The sequence below is a fragment of the Cricetulus griseus genome, chromosome 10 (assembly GCF_003668045.3).
Source record: "Cricetulus griseus strain 17A/GY chromosome 10, alternate assembly CriGri-PICRH-1.0, whole genome shotgun sequence".
NCBI lineage: Eukaryota > Metazoa > Chordata > Mammalia > Rodentia > Cricetidae > Cricetulus > Cricetulus griseus.
Genome location: NC_048603.1, coordinates 22,784,752 through 22,807,818, shown reverse-complemented (window position 1 = coordinate 22,807,818; position 23,067 = coordinate 22,784,752). Strand labels below are relative to the sequence as shown.

At 41.3% G+C, this 23,067-nt stretch overlaps 1 long non-coding RNA gene across 1 annotated transcript; it reads right to left on the bottom strand.

Annotated features, from left to right (window-relative positions):
• Window positions 1-1,832: 1,832 nt before the first annotated feature.
• On the bottom strand, window positions 1,833-22,153 carry LOC113837475. The gene is made up of 3 exons (XR_003488056.2): window positions 21,749-22,153; window positions 12,544-12,682; window positions 1,833-1,954 (listed from the first exon to the last, which is right to left on the bottom strand). It is a non-coding gene; the product is annotated as an uncharacterized LOC113837475 (long non-coding RNA).
• Window positions 22,154-23,067: the final 914 nt, after the last annotated feature.

Sequence of the window (23,067 nt, the reverse complement as noted above, 5' to 3'; positions counted from 1 at the left end):
GACACATAAAGATAATTATTCTGAAGGAACTGATGTGGAAAGTGCAGGGCTGGATGATGAACACACAAGCCTCCAGTAGCAGAAGAATTCCACTGAGCTCCTGGCAGCAAAGGAGATGCTGCCCCCAGGCAATGCGTCGGTGCCTTTGGCTGAAAGAAGGGGTATTGCCTCATCAACTGTTTCCATTCTGTTTTGTGTTTTTGTTTCCTTTGGAGATTTTTTTTTTTTTAAAGAATGAAACATTTCAAGTGTCATATTTCCTCATCTAGGAGGGCATGTCCTCTACAGAAAATAATAACTCTGGATTTATTAATCCTTAGATGTCCGCAAATATAAAGGCAAATATATAGTTCCTTAAAGGAGAACCTAACGTTACCTTCTCAGATCTCTTTTAGTCTGAAAATATGACGTTTAAGGTTTGTGATGCACAGCCGAAAGGTCAGTTGTTGTCGGACACTGTAACTGTGTTAGTTACTGCCCAGCTTGTGCATCAGGATCTATTCTATAGAATAGTATCTATAGAAGCTGAAGAGATGGAAGACATGAGCACTTAATCATCTCTTGCAGAGGACCCAGGTTTAAGTCCCAGCATCCACCTGGCAGCTCACAATTATCTCTAACTTTAGTTCCTGGGGATCTGATACCTCAATCATGCCTCACAGCCACCAGGAATGCATATGGTGTGCACACATAGATGCAGGCAGAATATGTATATACACATTATTAAAATGCATGCTATATGGATGTCAATGAGGAGGCCTCTGCACTCCAGGGGGTCCCTAGTGGTGGATTAGTATTTTTCCCTGGTGTAAGAAGGGACTTTGAGAGCCCATCCCACGTGAAGGGATACACTCTTGACCTGGACACATGGGGAAAGGCCCAGGCCCAGCCCAGGATAATATGGTGGACTTTGCGGAGCCCCCGTTGAGGGCCCTACCCTGCCTGGGGAATGGTGGGTGGATGGGGTGGGGGGTAGGTCGGGGTGGGGGAGGGGGGATAGGGGTGAGGGGAGGGAGAGGGAGAAGGGATTGACATGTGAAACAAGCTTGTTCCTAATTTGAACTAATAAAAAAATAATAAAAAAAGAAAAAAATACATGTTATAAAGGAATGGCATAGATACTTTCTCTTTTAATGAGAAGTACGCCATTAAGTGGATTCTTGTTTAAATCATATTTCCTGGGTGAAAACTTAATATGGAGTCCAAAGTCCAACCTCCTCAATTCCCTCTCTAAAATCACACTATCCCATGACACCACTTTTGACGGCGGCTCATCCCATCTAGGAATGGAGTTATTTGGTGCCTCTATAGAATTCAATTAATAATAGTCGCTTTTCAATCATGAGCTTACCATGAGGAATAAATACAACAGAGTTTATCAGTGTGCCCATCGTATCCGAAGCTGTCGATGAACGGTGACGACAATTGCATCATCTCGGGGCTTGGCTTCTTCTCCAAACAAATAAGGTGCAACCTTCACAAGGCAAAAGATGAGTGACGGCCATTCATGAACTGGAGCTCAAATCTCCTACGTAAATTCAAAGTAACGTATATGTGCATGGTCTCCGCCCACCTGCCCTGATAGGACCAAAGATGAAGTATGCAAAAAAAAAAAAAAATCAACAGGTGGAGAAGATGTGAATTCCAGCTGTCAGTGTGCATTTGTAAACCTTTAACCTTTGTTAGTAAGCAACACTGTGACCTCTGCTTTTCTTTTCTTTCTTTTTTTTTTTTTTAGATTTTATTTATTTATTATGTATACAACATTCTGCTTCCATGTATATCTGCACACCAGCAGAGGGCACCAGATCTCATAACGGATGGTTGTGAGCCACCATGTGGTTGCTGAGAATTGAACTCAGGTCCTCTGGAAGAGCAGTCAGTGCTTTTAACCTCTGAGCCATCTCTCCAGCCCCCGGCCTCTGCTTTTCTAATGAGTTCTCTGGACGTTGATCTGAGTGAAATGAGGGAAGTTCACAAAGAAAACACAGAATTAGAGTGTTTCCTATCAGAAAAAGGAAATGCTGCCCAAATCGGCTCCTAAACACATTCTCCGCAGAAGAGCACACAAGGACTGAGGAGCCAGAAGCTCTGAAATTAGACAACTCCCGGTGCTGAGATGAGCAAGCTGGTGACTCGCTGGTGTGAAACGAGGTGAAATGCCCACTTCTCAGTGTTGGCGAGAGAGTCAGACAAGAACATAAGACGCACTGAAAGCCATGCAGCTCACGCATTCAAGTTTCAAATGAGTAACTTCCAGTTCTGACTCTGCCACTTTTAGCCACACAACTGAGCGGACTACATCACATCTGTAAAGCTCGTCATCCGTCATCCTCGGCTCCAAACTAAAGACAATGCTAAAATTGCCTAGTCAGAGAGCTTTATGCAAAGAAAGTCGGTTTACGTATTTATTGGTAGTTATTCAACGAAAAGATTAGTATTTAATAAATGCTGACTAATGAGGACACTAAATTGTCCTTTATAATTTTTGAAGAAGAGTATGGAGTACAGCTGGCGGCCTCTGGATTGACCTGCACATTCATTCACAAAATTGACTTTTAATACTCTCATGCTTGCTACAGCTGGTGATTCCATTTGGGGAGCTTGTTAACCCTTGGGAGAAAGGCATGGAAGGAGGAAGTAGGTCGCAGAGTACAGGAAATTGTTATATATTATAATCCAGCTCTGCTTCCTGATCCCCACGCACGTGAACAAGCACCCACCACTCTCTTTGTGAAGCACCTCCCACCGCACACTCCCTCCATAGCGGACTGTATGCTCTCAAACTGTGAGCCAGAGTAAGTCCATTCTCGCTTAAGGTGCTTCCAGTCAGACATTTTGTCATGTAAGTGAGAAAAACATAACTAATTCACCACATTTAAAAGCATCAAAATGAATACTAAAAAAAAAAAAAATGAATTCTGCAGAATTCAGGGAGACAGGAAAGCATCCTAAACCTTAGGAAAATTATCATATAAAAAGTTTCATTTTCATCTTAGTATCTCCAGAGAAGAAAATGGGGACAAAGAAGTGAAAACAATTACCAGATGGCACACTGCCCTCTCACTCCAGGTTTTTTGTAGCTATTTGAGTTACTCAATAGCAGGATAATTAGCCTGGAAAGGTAATACACTCACTAAAACTAGAAACAGAGCACATGCTGTCTGCCACCAAGACAATGCTTCTTCAGACAGAAGGTCACATTGTACATCTCTGTGGCTCTGTGAGTGCAGCCCACTCTGTCTGGACAGATCTTTCCCAGTGACCTCAGTATCTATGAGAACATTTGCATTGCTTTAATCTTTATACCCCTCAACTGATCGTTTGGGACACCTGAACCATTTTTTCCGATTCAAATCATTTAGAGTGTTACTCTGCCTAAACATGCCCTCCTCTGTTCTGAATGATAAGCAGTACACTGCTATATTCAGAGATAATCATAAAAGAATTCTTCTGAATCTTCTCAGGTCATATCTGTATATAGTCAGTACTGAAGAGAATGGGTTGGGTTTATAATGAGCTGCACACAGCCCAAAATCATTATGGGTTAACCCATGTGGGTTTATTATTTGTAACATGCTCTGAGTAACCCATGGGTTTGGCAGTTATCAGGGGACTCCATGATGGATCCCAAGAATGAATGCTGTAACTTTATCATTCCAAATGCTGTAATATGTTGTAACTTTATCATTCCAAATCAAGGCCTTTGGATCTCCATAGCACCAATGAATAGAGAGAAAAAGAGGTGGTATCAGAGAGACACCACGTGACTGCGAGGGAAGCAAGATGTGAGGTAACAAGCCCCAAGTCTCATGGTAAAATCTAGAAAAATAGGAATGGTTTGATTTAATTATGAGAGCTAGTTAGTTATATGTCTGAAGATACAGCCATTTCACTCACTGACTCACAACAGCTGTGGTTTTACCTGTTTTACTCGTGCAAGACCTACACGAAATGGTACCCCAACATTTTATCATTGATGGGAGAAGGATGCAGAGGGATCCACCCCTCCCTGATGAAATATTGGTCATTAACTGTTACTGGGGCAAAGAAGACATTTTCCTCGTATGTGTAGCCACTGCTAAGTTGCCCAGACTCATGCAAATAATGCCCCCCACCCATGCTCACGCAAGCAACTTTAGTTAAACTCGGTGAGTCCTAAGAGTGACATAAAAGGGGACTTATTGGGAAGGAAGATGAGTCCAGGGGGAGTAAGAAGGCCTTCAAGATGATATAGAGGGTGAAAGTGATCAGAACACAACGTATATAAGTATGAAATTGCCAAAAGATAGATAAAATTTTAAAGTAATTGGAATACCAATTGTCTTCTTACTATGAAAGATGAGAATCCTCTCCCTTTCACGTCTAAACTCTTTGCCTCATCCACTACCCTCATACTCCCACTGCAGAGACACTTGCTTGTCCTGTGCCATCCACATGTCCCACGTCAGTCAAATCTATGCCTCAGTTTTCAACCACATACCAATGTAAGTACCATTCAATATTGAAAAACAACAGACCTTTTATGGCTATTTGATTTTTGTTTTTCTCTCATTTTTACATGCTAAAGTGAATGGCATAATGTCTAATTATCAGGCCTGAAAAATAGCAAGCTTACTCACTTTCTCAGCAGCTCCAAGTACATCGAAACATCTCTGTGGGGGCTGTCTGTGCTCTCTCATCCAATAGAGAAAATTGCCTTCTAGGCTCGGTATTTTGCCGTCCTGGGCGGTGCTCCTGTCAAGCTAGGGACCCTGCTTCTCACCATGCTGGATCCTGTTTGCTCAACTGCTTTAATTCTTTGAAGTCTTAGTACCTCCTCACTCAGGGAATCCAATCCTCCTTTCACAGCCTTTAAGAGTGAAACTTGAGGTCTCCATGGTCTGAATTTCAAAAAGTCACTTCTCCATTTTTGTTGTTGTTGTTGTTAATTGTTAGTTTTGGTGAATACAAACTTATCAGTTGAAAACGGTTCTCTTTTGGAGCTTTTGAAAAAACGCTTCCTGCTAGTTCCTGGTACTGAGGCCGAAAACGCTGATTGCTTTCTGATACTGTAGACTTTCTGTGAAAATCACCAGGACAGGTGTTGTTTGTTTACCTGTATAGTTTGCTGTCTAGCCTTTGGAAGCCTCTAGATTTATTCTGTATTCCATCTCTTTTAATCTGCAAATGTCCATTGGTTGTTTCATTTTGAAATTCTCTTTTTAATTTTCAGCTAAAATTTAATCACTTCCCTGTTCCCTGACTTACCTCCAATATCTCTCATAACCACTCCCTCTAAATTCTGTTGTGTCCCACTCTTTCTCAAATTGATGGATTCGTTTTTATTATTGTTTTTACATTCATATTAATGTATAAATATATAAATACAACCATTTATGTCTGTTTGGTGCGGCTGCTGTGGATATAATTTAAGACCTAACCAATTGGGGGCTCCTCCCTAGAGGAGACTAACTCTCCCTCTCCCAGCAGTCTTATTTGAATATAATTCCCATCTAGGGGTAGGACCCCTTGAAATTTCACCCTTATGCACTACCATGTCTACTGATATAGACAATGGCAACACTGTTTAGGTCTTGGTTCAGCAGCTGTAGTATTAAGCTATCATTGGTTGCAGCTTTCCTGTCATCTCTAGGAGACACATTCTCTCACAGACTTCCACACCCCTTTGCCCTTACACTCTTCCTGCCTCCTTTTCTGAGATGTTCTCTGAACCTTGGTCATGAAAATTGTATTGTAGATGTGTACATCATAGACGGGCTGTGCACGATCCTTTGATCTCTGCACTATGGCCTGCTGGTGGTTTTCTGAAATGCTCTCCAGCAAACAGAGACCACTGACTATTTTTCACATGAGCTAGAGAAGATTGGATGCCTAGGATGTCATATAACAATTTTTTCCTCTAAATCTCTTTATGAATTCAGTTGTGACACTTTTACTCAAAGTTATTTTGAATCAAAAATATTTCAAATGAGGCTTTACTAGAGAATTACTAGCACAAAGGCTATAACTATTAGACTTTGGAACTATTAATAAGAAGAACATATGGCAAACGCTTCTCTACCATCACTGTGCATGCACCGTGTGTAGGGAATAATGTGGTATTGTCAAATATCGAATCACGTCTGGCATTGTAACTGCACAACAAACAGGAAATGTGGATAAAGTGAATATCATGTTCTTTCAATTATATGGTTGCATTTAGTACTTATGATCTTATGAGATGTGTTTTAATCTTATTTTTACAGAGAAAAAAAAATCCGGGCGCAGGAAGATAGAAATGTGTCCCATGCCATATTGTCACTTAGAGAGAGTGGCACTTGAACTTCTGATTCCAGATGTTCAGATCTTTAGATACTGAATAGAGACATCCATGCAGAAAGGATGTTTCTTTGCACAGAAGAGGCTAAGAGTATGAGTGAAAATTCAACACAGAAAAATAGGGTCTACCGTTAGCCACCAATGTAGAATGCATCCAAATGATTCTTCCGGCGTTGCTCAGACAAAATCCAGGAGCAAACACTGGCCCTGGGGAATGTGACTACCTAAAGCCACTCAGTATGCACCATGGCAAGAACAAGAATATTTGTTCCTTGGCCCTTAAATTAACTGTTTCATTTTTTTAAATTTTTCTTATTATATTGTAACTTTTTAAACATTTAAACAACTTCATATCCCTCCTTGCTCGGCATTGGCTGAGGCTGCCTATGAAGAAGGTAGCGTTGGTTGTGTTCCTAACATAGGTAGATTCTAAGCATACTGGTGGGTGTTAAGCAGCAACATGACAAGGGGGATAGGAAAACCAGTGCGCTTTTCAACACAGTCAGCCCTCCATAGCTGCAGATTCCACACCTGCCAGCTGAGTCAAATTCAAATGAAATACGTTGCGAAATACATTGCAGATAGATGTTCTTTCTCTCCATTCTCTAAACAATGCAATGAAACAACCGGCACCTGGTAATTTCAAGAAGCATCCACCCCATAATCCCTCAAGTGGGCAGTCACTCTAAGTCCAAACCCCGGTAGTGGTTTCCATGAGCATGGGATCTGGGTCCAGGCACAGGGAAATGCCTGAACCTCCAATGCTGACAACGTCTATGTCCACTCACAGGTCAAGCACATGGGCCTTGATACCACAGGGCATCTATGAGATTTCCCAAGTGGGATAATGGCCCAACAGTCTTGCTTTGGAACTAGCAATTTGAAGGTTACATTAAGAGGAAATAATTTTTTTCTAAAACCCCTTAGCAAGAGCCCTGGGAAATCTTATTACTTTCAGAAAATATTTCTCTTCCCTTTTCAATGTTTAGTGAAGATTAAAACCAGAAGAAAAATTACATAGCACTGCTTGTTTTTATTTGCATGAACCAAAAAAAAAAATTATGTGAAGATTCAATTTAAAAATCAATAATGTTTTCTGGAAGATTTCTGTAACCTGAAGTTGCCTGGTATAGACTCATCATTTGCATGGGGAGCAGTTTGCAGAGTTACGACTGAACTAAATTGGCTCAAAAAGTACCATACTTCCTTGAAGTGTTCAGAAGCATCAAGTGTGGGGGTTAGAGCAGGAACATGAGAAAACCCAGCAAAAGGCTGTATGTCCCCTTTCCATAATCCTCTGCAAAATAACAGAACTTTTCCCCTCTCTTGATGCCCCAGCCATCAATGAGCCACTGACTCTGTAGTCAATGAGGCTTTAATGACATTGCAGTTCAATATTAATTGAAATCAATTGTTGACATAGCTGGGCAGGCAGAAGAGAAGACGCATTCTGGCACATCAGCCTAGTGGGTTTTCAGAACACAGACCTCTCTGTACCACCTTTTATTGCTTGTTATCCTGGATTTCTTCATAAATATGAAGGCAAAGGTACTCTCAACTTCACAACATCCAATGAGAGGATTACAGAAAGAACAGGGGCTTCCAGTTCAAACACCCTTGACCAGGATTTAGAACCTAGGTTGGCCCTTTTGTTTCCTCAACTGAAATGAAGACAGAGAAAAATGCCATAATGAGGTGTTGTGAAAATCAGAAATAATTTATAACATACAAAAGTCACAAGTTTAATAAACGGGTTACTGCTGTCTTGAAAGTAAACTGTAAAATTCAGCATAGGTTTTGAGAATCTTTCTCACTCATCAATGCCTCTGTTATAACCTCACGGAGTTAGTCTATTGAGCTGCCCTAATGTGGCCGGGTACAAGCATAGATGAGTTTCACTTCCTCCCCTCACTGTTTCTTCCTCAGGGTTCTCCACCAAAGGCGCATCTCAAAGTCATGGAGACTGGTTCTTCCCGTTTCACTGCCAAACCCTGGCTGTGGTACACAGGAGTTCCACATACATATAGAAGGCAAACAGTGGGAGCATAAGGCCACCTTGCCACCTTCTGTCTGGACACTCTTTTCTGGTCTTGTTGCCTTCTCAGTTGGGCTCAGACTATTAAATCAATGGTGGGGTCCTTAAGCAGAATCTAACCAGACTAAACTCTTCTTTTAATTACCTCTGCTTCCATGAGTTTTCTCAGAGCCTCTATAGCTTGGGTTTGTGGTAGGAACAGTAGAGAGTAAACACTCTGACACACACACACACACACACACACACACACACACACACACACAGACACCATTTTCAATATGATTGACAGCACCAAGAACTCTTTGTCTCATCACCATGTTTACAGGGTTGGAAGACCGTGAGAGTGACAATGACAATGGCTGAAGAGGCTCCTCATCTTGATCTACAACTTAAAATGGCTGAGAGAGATGTCTACACCTGCTGTCTGTTGGCTCCTTAGTGCTGTCCTCTTCTTACACTTTGTTCTTGGATTTAGATTTTAGCTACCAATCCACTTAGCATTCTATGGCGCTTGACTCACCATGAATAATCTCAGGAAATGTCAGGCTTACAGGATATGAGACATCAGCATTGTGGTAATATTGATATTCCACTAAGGAAATACAAGAGTGATGGAAATGGGATGGACCTCATTTCTTAAAACTCTTGCACTTCTTTTGGCCAGAGGTATAAAGTAAAATTTCATTTTCTCCAGCTGAACAATACATTGGGAGTTAATACATATTTGGCTCTACCTCCACAAAAACAAAAACAAAAACAAAAAAAAAAAACTTGACTTCTTTTTCAATGTCTACCTTGGACAATATTTTGCAAATTTTGATTGAGAAGCCCATTCTTATCTCCAGTCAAGAAACCACACACTTTGTCTCACAATCACTCTGTGAAGTAATTAATTATCCCTTTTTATAAATAAGGAGACACAGCCCATGAGAAATTTGAAAGCTGAGCAATCACAGATCTCCAGTGCAAAATACAACTTTCAGATTCCATCTTTTATATGCCTTGCAGCTCTGATATGACTGCTGTACTTACTCTGCCAGGTGTGTTCCAAAGGGGGCTTCCTTGAGACAGCAAAGGATAGGACAAAAAAATGGAAAAGTTACTTGTGCAGAGTCCTGTGGTTAATACAGACTGTATCGCCCACAGGTTCAACCATCAGAAAACATGGATTTCTCTGAATCTGTATCTTCATTTTAAAGAGGACCAGGATGGTGCCTCATTGAGAGTCATAAAAGTTAAACACCATCCTATCTGAAATGTATTGTATGGGCAGAAAAGCTCTCCATCAAAGCTAAGTACCTGTTTCTCTTCTCTACACTATCCTGTTGCCTGTTTTACATGTGTGTCTCCTCTACATTGTATCTCACGTGTAAAACCTCCATTCTTCGTTCTTTCCTCCATCCTGGTCATTCATCGAATGAAAGCACACATAAGCTTTGTCTCTGAATGAACTGCAGTGTTTTTGAAGACAGGCAATGGAAAAGAAACCAAGCTTTCTTATGGAAGTGGAGCCCTTTCATCTGTCTTCCTTCTATCTCTCTTCCCTCAAATCCTCTCGATGGTCCCTTATTCGTTTGCAGACTTTCCAGGGCACTGCAATTAAAACACCCGTCTCTAAAGACTCAAAACCAGCATCCAGTTATGAACAAACACATGCAGATTTGTCTTCCTGGATCTGGGTCATGGCAGTCAGAACAATTGTTTATAGCCCCATCTATTTGCCTAGAAATTTCAGGAAATTGGGACACTAGTAAGGGACCATGGGCTGGATTTCAAGAAAACAGAAAATATAAACCATGTGGTGGGAAGGAAGTGTTGGGCCCAAAAGGGGGACCAACTTCAGGAGATGCACCCCACAGAGTCACTCACAGGACACAAGTTCGATGCAAAAGCAAAAGGATTTTATTCCAACATGTTGGAGTCTTTCTGTGAGAAGAGAATGACCCCGAGTTTCCAAAGCAAGCAGTTTTTATATCTTTTTGGTCACTAGGCAGGAGTAAGATAACATATTGATTGACCATAATATACATGAGTCATTTACTGATTGGTTGGGAACTGAACTTACAATTTTGCCCATGAGGGGTTTGGAATGTTGTCGCAAGAGCCTGTAGGTTTAAGATTTCCTTATTCAGATAAATACCAGCCAAAAGCAAGCCAGAGTAACACGGCAGGGTAGCAAGGCAGCGAGGCCAAAGAGAAGGAGCCTCCCATGTGCTCGCAGCCCCTTAAGAGCCCATCACTGGTCATCCTGACCTCACCTTGACCACGCCTTAACAGGCGTGGTCAGGCACACCTGTAGCCAGGCTCTAACAGGAGTGGCTTACTGTCCCCTACAGAATGTTATTTTGGATTTTACACCTGCAAGGCCATGGGACAGCTAGTGGTTTTTCCGGGAACAGAGTGGCTTGTACATATTTTCAAAACTTGGGTGCCCTCGAGCAGGGTAAACCCATAACAATTTTTAGAAACCAGACTTTGCGGAGGATAATAACATTCCTTGGAAACTAGTAATAAAAACAATTTCCAGAGACTGGTCATCATGACCGACCATTTCATGTGTTCTTTTTCCCAGAGCTGTGTGTGTGGCCAGAGTAATTTTCAAATACATGCTGGTGGGTCTCAGGCTGGGTTTGAGTTGGGGTCTTTCAGGAGGAAGGAGATAAAGAAACAGAAAGGGTTAAGTGGGGCTGGGAATGAGAGGGCAGAGTAGAAAATACGGGAAATTTTATCTAACATTTAAAACCTTGAAAATATTATATGCAAACCTACCACTGCAGAAGCTTCCTAAAATACAAGCATATATATATTAAAATTATATATATATATATATATTATATATATATATATATATATATAATTTAAGTGTAATTACCCCATAATGGTGACAGTTCTTCTCCCAGACACCATACGCTATCAAATAAAAAGCCAACCCATATCAGGTATGGGCTACTTCTTCTTGAGTTGTTGCTCATTAGTATCCCATAGGACACACACAAACACACACACACACACACACACACACACACACACACACACGAAAAAGAAAAACATTACAGGTGTCTTAGTTTGGGTTTCTATTGCTGTGGGAAAACACTATGATCAAAAGTAGCTTTCAGGGAGAATGTTTTATTTCAGCTTACAACTTCATCACTGAGGGAAGTCAGGCAGGAACTAAAGACAGGAAGCTGGAAGCAGGAGCCAATGCTGAGGCCAAGCAAGAGTGCTGCTTACTGGCTTGATCTCCACAGGTTGCTCAGCCCGCTTTCTCATGCCATCCAGAACTACAGGTCCAAGGTGGCACTGCCCACAGTGGTCTGAACTCTCCCACACCAATCATTAATCAATAGAATTCCCCACAGATGTGTCTATGGACTATTCCCTCTTCCCAAATATATCCAAATTTGTGTCAAGTTGACAACAAACAAGCATGGCAGGGAATTATCATTGCTCTTGAACTTGATGGTAAATTCCTATTGCTTAAGAACCAAAAGAAGCACATTCATATAACAAGGACATATGTTCAACCATGTTCATAGCAGCATTGTTTGTAATAGCCAGAAACTGGAAGCAGCCTAGATGCCCCTCAACCAATGAATAGTTAGAGAAATTGTGGTACATTGTACATTGTAAGTACAATGGAGTACTACTCAGCAGAAAAAAAAAAATGGAATCTTGAAATTTGCAGAAAAATGGATGGAACTCGAAGAAACCATTCTGAGTGAGGTAACCCAATCACAAAAAGACAAACATGATATGTACTCACTCACATGTGGATTTTAGACATAGAGAAAAGGATTACCAGCCTACAATCCACACTGCCAGAGAAACTAGTAAACAAGGAGGACCCTAAGAGAGACACACATGGTCCCCTGGAGAAGGGGAAAGGGTCAAGATCCCCTAAGCAAATTGAGAGCATGGGAAGAGGGGGGAGGGAACTACGAGAATGAGAAGGGAAGAAGAGGAAGGATGCAGAGGTCATGAGGGAGCAGAAAGGTTGAGTCAGGGGAAAAATAGAAGAAAGAATATGTGATAGGTAGGGTTTTGGTTGGGGGGTGGTAGGGGAGGAGGGGAGGGAGAAGGGAACTGGGATTGTCATGTAAAACAATCTTGTTTCTAATTCAAATAAAAAAATGATTTAAAAAAAACTTCAGTAAAGGTCAAGTTGGGGAAATCAAGTTGGTACCAACCTGGAAGTTTTGTTCCTGCTGGCTAGCTTGGATGGTGATAGGAGGTTGTATACATGGCACCAAGGGAGGAAAGCCAGCAACAATCTCAGTCAGCTGTGAATCCTGAGCGTTATAATGATGGACCTGGCAAGATGAGTCCCTGGTGTACAACAGTGGTACAAAGTTATTAGGGTAACCAACCATTTTCTTATTAAATTGAAACCCACTCCACAAAATAGAACATGTATCTGGCACTGTTAGTGTGGCCAAAAACATTAGCCATAAGCCCCAGGGGAAAGCCTAATGCTATTGTTCTGCTAAATGGACACAGTATTAAATTGCCCATGTTCTTATATTTTACCCAAAGATTAGTGCTTCTCTCAACCCTCATAGGAGGAACTTCTTTTCTTCAGTAGATGGCTGTTAATACAGAGATCCACATCAAAGAATAACACTGTGGGGTGCTCAGCTCTAAACAGTATGAGAAGACTCAAGAAGTATTATGAGGCAAGGAGTAGGTGGAGGCTGTAAAAGTCAGAGGCAATGGACATCTGAAACGAAATAGCATTTTCAGGGTATAGCAGTGCCACTGGACGCAGGAACTTATAGCAACTGTGACTGTACACGCAAGACCTGTGCTTCAGATCAATCAGACCAAAATGCTAGCTAGCATCAATATAAGAGGGCTCATGAAACCCCATTTCTGTCTAAGGAGCTAGTGACCACTGAGGTTTTCCTTTGGGTGGACAGAGTTAGTTTTCTTCAGGAATGTGACTCTGCAGAGGCTACTCATGTTTCAGTAGATGGCCCTAATTCCGTGTATTGACGTTTGCAAAGTGGAGTCAGAGATAGGTTGATAAACAGTAGTTTAATGGGGGAAAATACTCACACAAGGGAGACAGAGACCAGGTTTGCCCCGGAGCAGGACAGACCCTGAAAATGCTTCTTAGTCAGCTCAGCCAGGAGAAAGAATGCTGCCTGCCTCCCTCCTTCTTAAACCCTTGTTACATAACTCTGACCAGGTCCAAGTGGGTGTGGTCAGCGGTACCTCTAGTCAGGATTTCTCCCTACATCCATGTATATATATATATATATATATATATATATACATAATATCATCCCTAAGTGGACTCAGTGTGTGTGTGTGTGTGTGTGTGTGTGTGTGTGTGTGTGTGTACATATGTGTTTAGGTAGGAGCCAGAAGTCTATCACTCCCAGTTTTATTTTTTGAGACAGAGTTTCTCACTGAACTTGGAACTAATCAATTGTCAAGACAAACTGGCCAAAAGCCTTCCACATCTCTCTCTCTCTCTCTCTCTCTCTCTCTCTCTCTCTCTCTCTCTCTCTCTCTCTCTCTCTCACACACACACACACACACACACACACACACACACACACACACACACAGCACACTTCATCATACCCAGCTTTGCATATGCGCACAGAGATCCAAACTCAGATCATGATGCTTGCCTGACTTTATCCAGTGAGCCTTCTCTTCAACCCCTGTAAGCTTCATTGCTTTTAATTAAAGACTTCCTACAGCATAGCAACTAAGACAGATCCCCATTTGTACCTTTTGATACTTTGTTACAGCAACCTGTTCCAACAGCTACAGCGTCATGAAGCACGAATGTAGCTACAAAGGCTAGTTCTGATGGTAAAATATATATACTTCTGTTCCTCGACACTAATATCCTCAATATTGTTTTCTACAATATTATCTTGTAGATACCTTCATCTGCATCTAGTGTATCATTTCTGCCAACTGGATGGCTTTCCTACAAAGTAACTGCTGAACAAACATTCCTTGGTTAATTTAAGAGCGTGGTATCATTTTCCTTTTACTTTCTGTAAAGCAAGGAAGTTCATTAAACAGCAGGAAAGACTTGTATCTCTAGGATCATTTATTTAATTCTGTAAAAAAAAAACATGTTTATTTTTATGTATGTGTGTGGGCGCCTGCTTCGCTCTATGTGTGTCCATGTGTGCAAGTTCCAGGGAAGCCAAAAGAGGGCATTGGATATATTGTAACTAGAGATACAGGCAGTTGTGAAGCACCCAATATGGGTGCTGGGAACCAAACCCAGGTCCTTAGCAAGAGACGCAAATGCTCTTAATGGCTGAGCCATCTCTCCAGCCCCAGTAATCATTTATTATGGTAGGTTTATCTCAGAAATTGGTAACCTTACAATGGCAATCAGTTAACCAATTCTGGGACAATACTGTATCCTGGTGCAAATGCTTTGTTTTTTTGTTTGTTTGTTTTGTTTTGTTTTGTCTTTTCACCAACAATTCTCTGTTGGGAGCCAAAGATCTCAGGGCTTGGCATGGGCCTAGGCCATGCTTGGCCGGCCACATCGTTAACCTTTACATAGAAGTTCTTTAGAACCTCAGCTCAAGAAAAGAAACAACTTGACAGCAGTCGCCCACCAACAGGCTCAGTCACCTAGGCAACCCTTCCTGGACCTCTTACTCATGAACTCTTTACCCTGCCAAACATCCTCTTTGTGGCTTCCTAATATCCTGCCTATACCAACACCTGGTGTACAAACAACCCATTCTGCCCCTACCCATATCCTGCTCTGCCAACTATATAAGCTAGCCTGAGAAAAATAAAGTTTGCCCCTTGATCAGAATCCCGTCTTGTGGTTGTTCTTTCCGCGTCTCTTGTCCCCATTCCCTATCCCTGACTCTCTTGCTCCAGGCTGACGTCCTGTGGATCAGGACAATTCTCAGTTTCTTGAGTGAAACACTGTGACCATGAGTCTAGATCTAAAGGTGGTCCGGCGATGGAAAATAATCTAAACGTAAGCATATGGTCATAAGCCCTAGTGATGGGGGAAGTTTTCTGTACATAGGTTTCTCTTATTGGTTGATGAACAAAAACACTGTTAGTCAATAGGGAAACAAGATAGGTGGGACTCGGAGACAAGGAGGATTCTGGGACGTGTAGTAAGGTCTCCATGTGATCCCAGGACAGGATGCATGAGTCTGGCATTCTTGGTAAGATAAGACCTTGTAGAAATACATGTATTAGTAGTTATGGGTTAATACTTAAGACAAAGCTAGCCAATAAGAAAGCCTATTCACCAGCCAACAGATTATAATCAATATAGTGTCTTGTGTGTTATTTGGGAGCTCTGAGGCAGCGGCAGAACCAGGCAGAAAAACCATAACAACCTAGTAGCCACAAATAGGTACAAATTCCAGTGTTATATTCCCTAATCCTTCATTTTACAATCCCAGAAGTCCTATCTATTTGAAGCCCCTCTAAAATTGCCATAGTCAACATGTTTCAGTATCTTAGAATATAATGTCCTTAGAAGGACAGGGTAGAATAATAGAGCACAGAGGGTTTGTTCTCATATACAGAAGGCAGTCTCAGTGTCTCTCAGGAATGATTCATGGGGATAAACTTGAATCAGATGGGAGTTTTATGATAGTTTATGGGGAAGAAGCAAAAACATACTTTTTTATTAACATTTTCAAAACTCAGTTTTTCAGCCCACAAACTGGAAAAAGATATTCACCAACCCCATATCTGATAGAGGGCTGATCTCCAAAATATACAAAGAACTCAAGAAGCTAGTCTCCAAAACACCAAACAATCCAATTAAAAGTGGGTTACAGAACTAAATAGACAATTCTCAATAGAGGAATCTAAAATGGCTGAAAGACACAAAAGAAAGTGTTCAACATCCTTAGCCATCAGGGAAATGCAAATCAAAACAACTCTGAGATACCATCTTACTCCTGTCAGAATGGCCAAAAACACCAATGACAGTGTATGCTGGAGAGGATGTGGAGAAAGGGGAACACTCCTCCATTGCTGGTGGGAGTGCCAACTTGTACAGCCACTTTGGAAATCAGTTGGTGACTCCTCAAGAAAATGGGAATGAGTCTACCACAAGATCCAGCAATTCCACTCTTAGACATATACCCAAAAGAAGCACATTCATACAACAAAGACATCTGTTCAACAATGTTCATAACAGCACTATTTGTAACAGCCAGAACCTGGAAGCAACTTAGATGCCCCTCAACCGAAGAATGGATAGAGAAAACATGGTACATTTACACAATGGAGTACTACTCAGCAGAAAATAACAATGGAATCTTGAAATCTGCAGGAAAGTAGATGGAACTAGAAGAAAACATTCTGAGCAAGGTAACCCAATCACAAAAAGATAAACATGGTATGTGCTCACTCATATGCAGATTTTAGACATAGAATAAAGGATTACCAGCCTACAATCCACACTGCCAAAGAAGCTAATAAACAAGGAGGACCCTAAGAGAGACATACATGGTCCCCTGGAGAAGGGGAAAAGGTCAAGACCTGCTCAGCAAAGTGGGAGCATGGGAAGAGGGGGGAGGGAGCTAGGAGAATGAGAAGGGGAGAAGAGGAAGGATGCAGAGGACATGAGGGAGCAGAAAGGTTGAGTCAGGGGAAGAATAGATGATAACAAGAATGGAGATACCTTAATAGAGGGAGACATTTTTGGTTTACAGAGAAATCAGGCACTAGGGAAAAGCTGGAGATGACACCAGCTAACAATCTAAGCAACAGAGGAGAGGCTACCTTAAATGCCCTCCCCTGATAATGAGATTGATGACTGACTTATATGCCATCCTGTAGCCTTCATCCAGCAGCTGGTGAAGTAGAAGCAGACACCACAACTAATCACTGAACTGAACTGAAACCCAGATTCAGAGAAGGACCAGTGAAGAACACAGGGGTCCAGACCAGGCTGGTGAAACCCACAGAAACAGCTGACCTGAACATTGGGGAATTCTTGCTCCCCAGACTGATAGCTAGAATGCCAGCATGGGACTGATCCAGACCAGAACATGAGTTTCTGTGAGGAAACCTCGGAAATCTATGTGACCTCCTGTAGAAGTTCAGTACTTATCCCTAGCATAGGTGTGGACTTTGGGAGCCCATTCCACATAGAGGAATACTCCCTGAGCCAACACACAAGGGGGTGGACCTAGGCCCTATCCCAAAGGATACAATAGACACTGATGACACCCTATGGAAGGCCTCACCATCCAGGGGGGAGCAGAAAGAATAGGGTTTTAGTTGGGGGGGATATTAAGGGAGGACGGGTGGGAGAAGGGAACTGAGATTGTCATATAAGTCAATCCTGTTTCTAATTCAAATAAAAATGTTGAAAAAATTTTTTTAAAAACTCAGTTTTTCTCCCACTAAGTTTATTTGTTGTTTGCATGAACTTGAATGGTGGTTTTATTTCTTGAAACACAAGCATCTTATTAGTACACTGCTGATGGAAATGAATCCTCCTCCGTCAGCACCTACAGGACCATGATGAGAGGTGTGGTGGCATTGACATCTTTTTGCATGCGTGATGAGATGGTGACAGAGACAATCTTTTGTGGGTAACCAAAGCCACAATGGATTAAGAGAATTCCATTTTTTAACTGTTATGTGTGTATAACCAGGGGAAGTCTTGCTTAGGTCTTAAGTGGAACATACATTCAATGAGCAAGGTTGACTTTATTCAAGGTCAAGTTGTGGATGTTACAATCATGAGTGATAATTTGAAATAATTCACTTGGAAGCTTGGAGGAGGTGGTCAAAACACATTACAGGAGCAATTTACAGTCCATTCTCATCAAAGAAGAAAAATGGTAGTATGTCCTCCTACGGCTCCCTCACCATACCGTACTGCGAAACAAACAAACAAACCGAATACCTCTCTACAAATCAATTCCTAAGCAGCCATGAGAGCACAGGGTTTGGGGTGAAAACACAGCAGGACTTTGAACAAAATCAATAGCATCAAACTAGTCTGTTTTCCTTCTGTGACAGAATGATGGAAAAATTGGAATGCAATACATTACAACTTTGCTTCTGATTTTCCTCAGTGAGAATCTCTCTTCCACAAAGAGGAGAATTCACTGGATATTTTTGAATGCTTAGTGTGTAAGCTAAGAGGTAACCTGATAACTCTTCTCCACTGCTGATAGGAGAGTATCCTGAGGACAGAAGACATGTGGGCAAATAACTAAAAAAAAAATTGGACTATGAGAATTGAATACAATTATGAGCAAAACACTATAGTTGCACACATGTAAGGACCCCCGACTCTCTTAAGTGCTCCCAAAAGCTTCCTCAAGTATGCAAAGGTTTCAATCATGCCTGCGTAGCAAACCAAAAAGCAAGAGATGAAAGAGTTAGGAGAAAAAATGGACGTTGCACAACTTAATACACTAACACATGAAAAGAGACCAAGGAGTTTTCTGGTGATGGTTGTTATTTTCCTTTAGGTTCAGGTGAGACAGTTTATATTTAGATTGTTTTCCTCTTCAAGACCATGAAGATTTACATTGATCTCCAAGGGATTTTCTAAAAGAAAGCTCAATAAGCCCAACTATCTGTCCCTTTGACAAAAGACAATGCATTCCTTTCAATTAGTAAAACACTTGTAATAAAGAAAAGCCCAATACCCAACAGAGACACCTTCTACGGTAGAACCTCCCACACTTAGTGACTTCCCTTCAAGGTCTCTTATTTATCATTGTTATAGGTCATTGGTAGTTTCCCATTTAAGCCCCAGAATACTGCCAGGAAAGGAACGTAAGTGCTGGTGATTTCTGATGTCACTCATGCCAAAATGCTATTTATCTCTGGTCCAGGATGACTTCAGGGGTTTTCATGTTTGGTCAGCTACTTCATGTGTTAAGATTAAAGGCTACCCCTCAAAGTGGCATCAAACCACTTATTAATTACCCTGTGTTTTATTGATTACTCTAATAACACAAACACAAGGAGGTAGCAACGCCAAATATATTAGAATAAACACCAAGACAGAAACCAAATCAATGGATGTGTACCACCTGTAATTACTTTGCATGTGGAGCTCAGCGTCCAGCACTGTAGACAGAATTCTGCTCTGGTCCACATGGTCATTCATATATCCAGGATCCATTTAGGCTATTGTCCTCATTCTTTTTATTTTTAAGTCTGTATTAATTATACAAACTAATGTGGTTTCAGCTATCAGTCTTGGAAGTTCTATAAAAGAGAAAGGGGAACACAGAAAGCTCCATGGGAAATCTGGGCACTTGCTTAGGAATGCCATGCACAACTCGCACATGTGTTCCTATGTCAAGAGCTCAGTCTCACAGCCTTAAACCAAGCACTAGGAAAACCTGGAGACAATGGTGTGGTGGTCTGTGCACTCTACAGGATATAAGACAACTTAGGGTAAGCAGTATTTCAGACAAACCAATGAAGAAGGAAAGACTGGGTGGTTTTGACCAGTAAATACAGAGCTATTGCCCCCATAGTATCTTTGTGTTTAATTTCCTTATGATGAGGCTGTTTCTTTATGATAACTTCAAAGTAGATATACTATATTGCATATTAAGAAATACAAATGACAAGTATCTTCACCTCTAGACCTTGATACGTGAGAGCTGAACATTTTTAAGAACCTGTACGGCACTACACAGAATTAGAAGGAGTATGGTGTACTTTCTAGATAGCAACTGTCTGAGTCTTACTGATAAGAATGATACTCTGTGACATAATCCTTAGCATTTTCTCTCTCAGTCTACACCTTTTATGAATGCTAGCAAAATTCTCCAGATAACTCAACATTACATTACATCTACCAATCAAAACTCAACTTTACCAACTATTCCTCATTGTCCATCACTGCAGCAGAATCAAATTAAATTTAGGAGAAAAAAATATAACTTTTCATCTTCCAGTAGCAATTAAATATCTACCAAATGACAGGGCCCACCTGACGTTTACATGTAAACCTAAAGCACTAAGATCTTGGGGAAAATGATAGAATGTGGCCAAGGTCATGTTGATTCATTACATCAGGTTCTTACAAAACTTTGCATGCTTTTGAGCTAGTTTACATGTCTATGTTTATCATTTTATCAATTAGACATATTTATGGAGTTGACCTTTTTTGCCACCAAAAACATCACAATTACTTTACCAAGCTTTATGCATTATATAAAAGTACAAATCAAATTATTTATGGAGAGACATCACATCACAAAAATACCTGTATGTGTTATCTTATTGTACAAATGGCATCTATAAGTTAAAGTCATGTGAGTTGTCTTCCCTTTAGGAAGGGCCCAGAGAGAAATTTCAGGAGGTCTACTTAAAATGAGCAATTGTGAAATAATTTGAGAATGATATGAATGTCATAGCATAAAACTAAACACAGGATTTTGGAGGTAAAGTGGTTGAGACTGAAAGAGAAGGAGCTTGGGTAGGCCATGAGGTTGACGTAGTCACGTAAAGATGAGGACTAGAAGGAACTGATGAGGATGAGACCCAGCAAGTAGAAGATGAGGATCAAAGACCTAAACATAAGAGCTAACACTGTGTGAGATTCTCAAGAGAACACAAAAGGGTAAGGTTTTATAATCTTGTATTTGACAATGAATCTTTTAGATATGACCCTAAGTAATAAGAAAAAAAAAATGGATGCATTAGGGTTCATCAAAAGCAAATCTTTGTGTTAAAAAAAAAAATCTAGAAAGTAAAAGAGATCTCATTAAGTGGGAAGAAACATTTGCAAACCACATACCAGACAAAATGGCTAGTATCTGAAATACCGAAAGAATTCGTAAAACTCAGCTATTCAGAGAATACCTGACTTAAGAATGAAACTGAAAGAGATGGTGAGAAGGCTCATTGGGTAAAGTCACTGTCCTCTAAGTCTGGCAACCTGAGTTAGGACCCACATGGTAGAAGAACTGACTGTTGATATGGTGGCATTAATCTGATCCAGGCCCCTGACAACTGACAGAGTAGGCACACCTGCATTCAGGCAGATACTTAGACAGCTCAAAGGGCCCTGCATTGTGTGGCTACTTCATGTGTTACATGGCTGGGTAAGGACTCTGTACCTATGTGCAAGCTTTCCCTTTGAAGCAAGCACCTCCCACCTGTTCTCTTTCTTTCCATTTCCACTCCCAGTGGGCCAACGCCAACCCTTTCGCTCACTTCCCCTCCCCAATATACTCCATGTGGGTTTTGTTGAGTTTTATGGTTCATTTTTCATTGCCCACAACTACAGCAAACAACAACACTGACTCCTGCAAATTGTCCTTATACACACACACACACACACACACACACACACACACACACTGTGCACAGCTTGCAGGTCATCTGTTGTCCCTTGGATTTATAAATGCACCCTTTTCAAGGATGAATACTTACCATGAGGACGTATGATCCCTTCTTTATGGCCATCAGTAGCTGTTCCTGTTTCTGATACTTATATGTTGGGCTTTGCCCCGAGAGGCTTGTGATTCACAATTTTTCCTCCAACAGAAGAGTTCACAAGAGGACACAGAGCTCAGCTTCTTCATTCTGTTTGGTTAGGGAAAAGCTGGTCTTCTCCTTGCTCTTAGGTTCTCCCTTTAGAACTCAACCAAGATGCTGAACAGTAGAGTAAAAGGCCACATAGATGACCAGTTGACAGTCTTAGCTCGACACAGCCGCTGAGTCACACTTGTGAATGAAGACACCTCCAGATGAGTCAGCCCTCAGCTGGCTGAGTCACCCAAATCATGGCCTCGGATGCCAGAAAGAAGAGAAGCCAAGTCCACAGCTCACTATCTGGATCCTTGAAAGAAAAGTCAATGAGTATTAAAACCAAATGGTTGTTACTGCTGAGGAGAGTGTTGTCAACATAACTGTAACTGGAATGAATGGTCTCTGTCCTCTGAAGGCACACAGACCACCTGAGGACTGGAATACATGTTTGCGGAAATCAAAGTCTGAACAGTGCAAACCTAGACAGGAACACTTTTCATATGAGTGAAACCTTGAATCCCATGACCAAGGCAACTTGTATAGAATAAACATCTAATCAGGGGTTGGCTTATAGTTTTAGAGGATTACTTCATTACCATCATGGTAGGAAACATGGTAGCAAGCAGGCAGGCACGGAACTAAGAGCTTACATCCTGATCTGCAGGCAACAGGAAGAGAGAAAGACCAGGCCTGACATGGGCTTTTGAAACCTCCAAGCCACCCCCAGTAACACACTTCCTCCAACAGGGCCACATCTGCTTCAGAAAGGCCACATTCCTAAATCTTATAATCCTTCTCAAACAGTGCCATTCCTTGGTGACTAAGCATTCTACTATATGAGCCTGTGGGAGCCATTCTTACTCAAACCATCACGTTCCACTTTCCTGGCCACCGTAGGCTGGCAGCCATACCATAATGCAAATCACATGCCGTCAACGTTAGAAGTCCCCATAGTCTTTCAACCTCAACACTGTCTAAAGTCTCTTCTGAAAGTCAAGGCAATAACCCCCTATAAAATCAAAATTTAAAAAAAAAAAAGATCACGTTTTCAGCATAAGATGGCCAGAATATACATCACGGTTCCAAAAGAGAAGAAAGGGAGCATAGTGAGGAAATGCAGGACTAAAGCAAGACTGAAAACCAGCTGGGCAAACTCCAGACTCTGCATCTCCATGTCTGATGTCAAAGAACTCTTCAGTACTCCAACTGCTATGGCTTTG